Below are 7,274 nucleotides of genomic sequence, written 5' to 3'. Positions count from 1 at the left end.
CAGATAGCATCTTCCTGGTGGATTTATTAAAATTTCAATTTGCTTTTGGGCTATGAGATTACTTGAAATACAAGGCAACCAGCCATACTGAGCATTAGCAGTAAGTAGGCCCTGGAGGCAGGTAATAAAAATCAATGCTTTTAGGCTGTACAGAAAAGGCATTTCAGAGAGCTGTATGAGAGCTGTATAAGAGCTTCTCACTTTACCTGTTGGAAACAGCTGGAAATCTTTACAAAGATAAACTCAAAGAAGAACACATAACCACAAAATGAGATTTCTGCTCACCTGAACCTGAAGGTTAAGACTTCATCTGGCCAAATTTGACACCAAATAAACTCAAGTTAACTTCATTTCACATGGAGCTTTTTGTCTTCCATGAAATTCAAGCTATATTATGTGTATTGAAAATTGGATTCTTTTACTTAAACCTATGTGTCCAATGTCATTTTAGGTTCATTTTTGTTTCTTTTCTTGCCTGCATTTTGCTCAAGAAGGATGCAGGTCTATTGTAGGTATTGTGTCACATCTGCCATCAGTCTGCAGAAACCTCAGACAGAATAAGATCTACGTTCAAGTAGCCGAACCCTGCACTCAGACCCAGAATCAAACACTTAACATTGCAGTTTCTACTGTGTAGGCCTGTACACATGATTGTGATGTCTAAGCTCCCATTTATAGATGTGGAGATTTGGTCAATATGGCCTGGAGAGCTGTTCAGCTGATCAACCTACAGTGGAATTCAGGTGCCAGGTAAAGGAGCCAAATACCATTTCATATACTCCAGGGTACACAGACATCCTCACAACAATGGTATGGCATAGGACCTATGGGAGACCCTTCTGGAGTGATAACTGGAGTTCTGATATTTTTGGGCATCTGAAATAGCCCTAGAGGCCTATGTTTAGGCAATTTAATTAAGCTCCTTGCTCAGGAGACACCTGAATTGGAGACTTCTAAAATTAGATGCTTGAGTTTGGATGTCAATTACTCATGAGGACTTGGTTCATTATTTGCAAAGTTGTTTATCATGGATAAAAAAAGTGTGTTCAGTGTTTGGGAAGTTAACAGTTATTCACACTTGGAAAGAAGTGTCCATTGACCCTCAACAATAACAACAAATAAGTGTGTTTTTTCCCTTTAATTTAGGAAGGGAAACAGCATCAGTAACAACAGGTCCGTCAGACAAGTGCACTGACCCTAGTGCATCTGACAGGACACTGGATGCTCATGTTAGGCACTGTCTTTTCTCACTCCTAGACCACCAATGCTAGGTGCAGAAAACACAACCATTGCTAAAAAGATGCATGCTGCATGTGAACAACTTAATTATTGGAATCATTTCAGTTTGTTGTCAGACAAAAAATTGAAGACCTAATTATAGGAAAAAATATGACACTTCAACTTTTTTGAATTTCTGCCCCATTTTTATCCTCTGCGTGATATTTGCGATGTGTTTGACACTGAAGCCAAGCGGCAAAAGCACTCAAGAGACCTGGGGCCTAACCCCGACCATGCTGAACTCTCCCTCCAGTGTAGACTGAGAAGAAAGCATTTCAGGGTTTGGTATCTGCCAGGGCATCCATGTTAACAGTCTGTTTGTACCATTGACTTGGCATCGATGTTAATAGTCAGTCTGCTTGCACCATTAACTTGGCCTACTCTGTCTTTCACCCCGGGGTGCTGGTCCCTCTTATAATCCTCACAGCACACCTATTTCCATGTTTCTCTTCTTCTTTCTGGAACTTTGCTTCAGGTCCTCCTGTGAGGGAACTCAGGCAATATTGACACAGTAGTACGTCTCATCATCTGCTTCAGATCAGAAATCCAACTGTGGAAAGCACCGGTTGTGGTTTGGCCCAGCAGAGGTTGTTCTCTGAAATGCTACTGCATGCCCTCATGCCATACATGAGTGCCTGCATCAAAGGCATGTTGTAAAGACACCATTCAAGTGGGTCGTGGTACAGTCCCCTTTTATTCAGTATAACAAACACCCAGCTCACTGTACGTTCGTTAGGTATCTAGATGCCTTTGGAAAATGGAATATAGTTGGAAATAATATGTGCATGGGATGGAGAAAGCAAAATTCATTAGTAAATTTCAGTGCAGTATTAATATATTATAAAGCTTAATCAAGAATGTTATTGGGAAGGTTCTACTCAATGGATAAATTATTTAAAATTTCCATTAGTAAAACTATCAAAGGACATTTTGTGTTCATACTCATGAGTCATGAGGGACTTCTTGAGTTCATCTTGGCTCCAGTACGTATGGAGGTTTATTAGAGACAAAGCAAACACTTGGGAAGATCAAGCTCTTGGGTTTCATATAAAGATGACGAAAAGAGAAGACAGCCTGCAGAATCCATGCTGCATCCCACAACGTGATGTGGGCAGGTGTCTGTGAGACCCCAGTCTGTAACTGGCTACCATGGAGGTAAACCTGACAAAGGAGAGTGTGCAGACTTGGGAAGAAAGTGAATGAAGAACTGATGAGAAGATTAATTTCTGACTTTCTGTGTTTTTCTATCAGTGGAAATAATTGCCCATGTGCTGAACTGTAAGGCTCATCAGTTACTGACATGATTTTATTATGTCAGTCACAGCTTTTTCCAAATGTCCCCATATTTTTTAAGTGACGAGATGCCGAACAAACTGAACAAACTGCATAGGCAGTCCTCCCCATGCCTAAAATTCCCCTACCTTGTAAATCCACTGGGTCACGCAAGATGCAGAATATAAGAAAACTTGTATGAAGACTGTCTGGTTGCAGAAACTGATCTGATGTGACTGCAAGCTAATGCCATAGTTTAGGTGTAAGTAGTTTGGAACACCTTTCCCCATGTTGGCGTAGCTGGGTGATCTGCATAAGTATGCAAATGTATATCCAGAGCACAAAAATTAAGAATTAGGGTATGCCTCTACAAGACAGGGAAACAAGCCAGGACACTGAGCCAAAAAAATGGCATGTAATCATCCATACTTCTTAGAAAAGAAGAAAACTGTCTTGTCCCTGAGGCATACCAACAGTGATTAAAACAGATAAGACAATTTGTTTTTTCATAGAAAATATTGCTGAAATGCCTTAAGAGTTGGAATTTTAAATAAGTTATCAAGACATAGAGATTGGATCCAAGAATTACGTTGAATAGTGTATCTTTACAGCCACGCGTGCAAAACAGTTTTTTATTTTTTATATTACATTTTAGTATTTGCTTTCCCCACGATTCAGCGTGATGTCAGCTACAGAAAAGCAAAACCAAACCTACGTTACAGAATTCATTCTCCTGGGATTTGGTGATTTACCTAACCTTCAGGTTCCTCTCTTCCTGCTTTTCCTGGTGATCTACATGCTGACAGTGATGGGGAACATTCTCATCCTTGTGTTGGTGGTGGCTAATCAGCATCTCCACACCCCAATGTACTTCTTTCTCAGTAACTTGTCCTGCTTGGAGACATGCTACAGCTCCACCATCCTGCCCAAGCTGCTGGCCAACTTCCTGACAGGTGACAGAAGTATTTCTACAGCAGCTGCATGACACAGATTTTCGTATTTGCTTTTCTAGTTGGGGTAGAGTGTTATCTCCTGGCAGTGATGTCTTATGATTGATCCTTAGCAGTATGCAAACCTTTACATTACGTCACCCTAATGAATCGTAAGCTTTGCATAGCACTAGCTGTAGGGGCCTGGGTAAGTGGTTTTATAATCAGCTTTGTTATCACACTTGTTGATGTCACAAAAGGGGTACTGTGATCGCACTGATATTGACCATTTCGTCCATGATTTCTCCTCTGTGATAAAATGCTCCTGCAGTGACACATTTCTGATAGAAGTTGTAACACTGTTGATGTCTGCTACATGTACAACACTGTCCTTTCTTTTCACTGTAGCTGCCTGTGTTTTAACCGTCATCACCATCCTGAGAATCCCTTCAGCTACAGGAGGCAAAAGACATTTTCCACAAGCTCCTTTCACCTCATTGTGGTCACTATTTTCTATTCAACTCTCTTTCGTGTCTACATGTTACCAAAAACTTACTTTCAGCAAGCTGTTCTCTGTCTTCTACACTGTGGTGACACCCATGGTGAATCCACTTATCTACACCTTAAGAAACAAAGAAGTCGGAGGAGCCCTGGGGAAAGAAGTCCAGGCATTTATGGGTTTATATAAATGACATATCAAGAGCTATGCTTTGTGGGGCTTTTTGTTTTGGGGGCCAAACTATAAAAATATAAAGCATCAGAAGTGATTTCTACAGCAAGTATATGGTCACTGTTGTAGCAATTAGCCTAGTCACAAGTGGAGCTGGGTGGTTGTTTGGGGGAAAAAATATGGGGTTTTGGACTTCCTCAAAAAACCCCTGTAAAACCAAAATGTAAACACCCCAAAATAATCTTGATTAAACTCAAAACAGCATTGTCATGTTTTCATATTATTTCAGTCACTTAGAGATCAAAAACCACAAGAAGAAAAAATGTGTCTTATAGCTACAGACAGATGGCACACAGAATGGCCCTGTGTGTCGACATGGGTATGGCTACATGGGCCACAGAAAAGGACCCTGGCCAAGTGTCGTGTGTGTGGCAGGATTCAGCTGCCCGAATGTAGAGATACAGTGTCCTTTAGGTGCTGTGGGGATGCTTCTCTGGACTGTGCCTACTACTGCTCTGAAAGCGTGTAGGTCTCTCCTAGGACACAGGTAATTTCTGCCTACCTTGTGCAGATGTCATGGATGTCCCAGTGCTTCTCCTGTGTCATGGGATGCTTGTGCTCTGCCTGCCTATGCCAGAGGGAGCTTGCGGCAGTGTAGGTGAGAGCCAGGCTGTGCCACAAGTCCAGAGGTCGGGTACTACTTCCTTAGGAGCCACCTTTAACAGTGTGGATGTCGGCAATGCTTCCCTTGGGACAAAGATGATAAAGACATCCGTACCACTATAGTGACTCTATAGAAAGGAATCTGAAAATTAAAGGCCAGTGTCATGACAGTGTTTTCATGACAGTAGCTAGGGCTACCTTTGAAGCTCATGGAAAGGAAAGGGCTTTGCCAAGAAGAGAACGTTCATCTCACCTGAAGATTGATGGTATGAATTAGACTTTCAGGCATCACTTACATGTCTAAAATAAAGTGACATGAATCTTTGCTCACTATAGTACAACATAGGTCAAACCTCACCTAAATTTGACAGCTGAAAGCTTATAATGCAATCTGTGGCAGGTGTTTTGGGTTCCTTGTGGACAAAAATAGGGAGCTCCTCATTCTAAACCCATCAGTAGTGTCACTGTCCCTTCACCAATTATTTGGGGATCAGGAGGAACCTGAGCACTATAGATGCCAGTGGTGGCCACTTTTTCTGCTAACTTTAGCCACCTGAGAAAGAAAAGCAATGCCAATGCTGGGAATGTGGGGTTCCTCAGAAGTCAGTGGAAAGCCACAAACACCTCTTCCATATGTGATTTGTCTCATTCCCAGACATGTAACTCAGTCAGGATGGGCAAGTCACTCTTTGGAGGTGCTTATTTCTTTCCAAGGGCTGTAGAAAGATCCTAGGTATGAGTCATAAACTTAGAAAGCTGACCTGTGATCCCCTTAGGTGTGGTAAAATTAGTATGAGAAATATTAATTTAAACTAAATTCCCTTCTATATTCCCTTTAGATCACCATTCTTTCTAACAGTATTGGGTATACATGTCCAGGTTTTGGTAGCAGGGGTTGCAGGGTGACCTCTATGAGGAGGGGCCAGGGGCTGCCCTGTGCTCCACAATGTGTCTACTGCAGGACACAGCTGAGCCCATCAGCCAAGCTGGTGGTGCCTCTGTGAAAACATGTTCCAGAAAGGGCAGAAAATGCCAGACAAGAGTGAGAAAGAACAGAGGGACCACCAAGACCAGAGACGGAGGAGGAGATGGTCCATGGTGCCCAAGCAGATATTCCCTGCAGCCCATGGAGGACCCACATCAGAGCAGATGGCTATTCCTGAAGGAACTGCAGCCCATGGAGGACCCATGACAGAGAAGAGGAAAAGTGAGAGGGAAGGAGCGACAGGGAGAAGCTGCTATGTACTGACCCTAGCGCCCCCGCAGCTCCCTAGCACTACTTGAAGTCGGGAGTAGAGGAGCCTGCAGTGAAGAAGTGAAGTTGAGCCTGGGAAAGTGGGGATGAAATGTGGTGTTTTAATGCTTATCTTTGTTTCTCACTGCCTGAATCAATTTTAACTGGAAATAAATTAAATTAATTTTCCCCAGCTTGAGCCTGTTTTGCCCACAGTGTTAATTGATAAGCCATCTCCCTGTACTTATCTTGACCCACGAGCTTTCTCATCCTATTTTCTCCCCCTCCCATCCCACTGAGGGTAGGGAAGTGAGTGAGCGTCTGGGTGGGAGTTTGGCCCCTTAGCCCACCACACTAATACTCCTCACCACTTACTGTGCCAGCTAATAATCCAAGGGTAGCATGCTGTTGTTTTCTAATAACCACTCCACAGAAAAGGTGCCCATTCTGCCCACCTTAGCTGCTGCTACCCTATATTGGCAGTTGTGTACTACAGTCACACCTTTCCCAGTCCTCACTGCCCTCTCTCATGTCACATTTTACGCTATAACAGTTCTTCCTCCTTCTTCCTTCCTAACAGTTCCCATTATATACCTAAAGCAGCGCGAGATACTCAGTCCACTGCATTGTTTTCCCATGTCAACAGAAAGGTGACTGAAACCAGGGTTCACAAGACCTAGCTTTCTATCTAGAAGTTCAGCTTCTGAGCTGTTCCCTGAAGTCCCTTTATGACCATTGGTGAAAAACAACCTTCTCTTGTCTGTTCTGCTGGCCCACACACCACATAGATCAGAGCTACTCTTTATATCCACTGACTCTAAAGGGAGACAAGACGACTATCTCAGAACTTGCATACCCAGTATTTGTGTCTAAGAATACAACCCAATATCCATAAGCAGCTTACACTTCAACCCTTAAGTTTTAGCCACCCCCTTATGACATTCTTACCATCTAGACTGTAGGCATCTCTACCGAAAAGCAGAAATAACTGCCTAAGCACAGGTGTGTGTTGCTAGTTCAGATACATTAAGGGATCCTGCAGATATCTTGTAGGGTCTATGTCATGTCTATCAACCCTGTACTGATGTCAGTGATGCCCTAGGTCACCCTAAATGGCACAAGATACCTCTGCTTGGGCACCTGGATCACTGCTTGAATATCATTACCTAAAGTACCCGTCTTCTTTTATAGTGAATGGAGAGGCATTTCTAATGAATTTCTCTTCTCC

The 7,274-nt window shown here is 42.8% G+C and overlaps 1 pseudogene; it reads left to right on the top strand.

Annotated features, from left to right (window-relative positions):
* Positions 1 to 3,232: 3,232 nt before the first annotated feature.
* LOC103916805 lies at positions 3,233 to 4,171 on the top strand (annotated as a pseudogene).
* Positions 4,172 to 7,274: the final 3,103 nt, after the last annotated feature.

This window comes from Pygoscelis adeliae, unplaced genomic scaffold (genome assembly GCF_000699105.1).
Source record: "Pygoscelis adeliae isolate BGI_AS28 unplaced genomic scaffold, ASM69910v1 Scaffold365, whole genome shotgun sequence".
Classification (NCBI taxonomy): domain Eukaryota; kingdom Metazoa; phylum Chordata; class Aves; order Sphenisciformes; family Spheniscidae; genus Pygoscelis; species Pygoscelis adeliae.
This window is presented reverse-complemented; position numbering and strand designations above follow the sequence as displayed.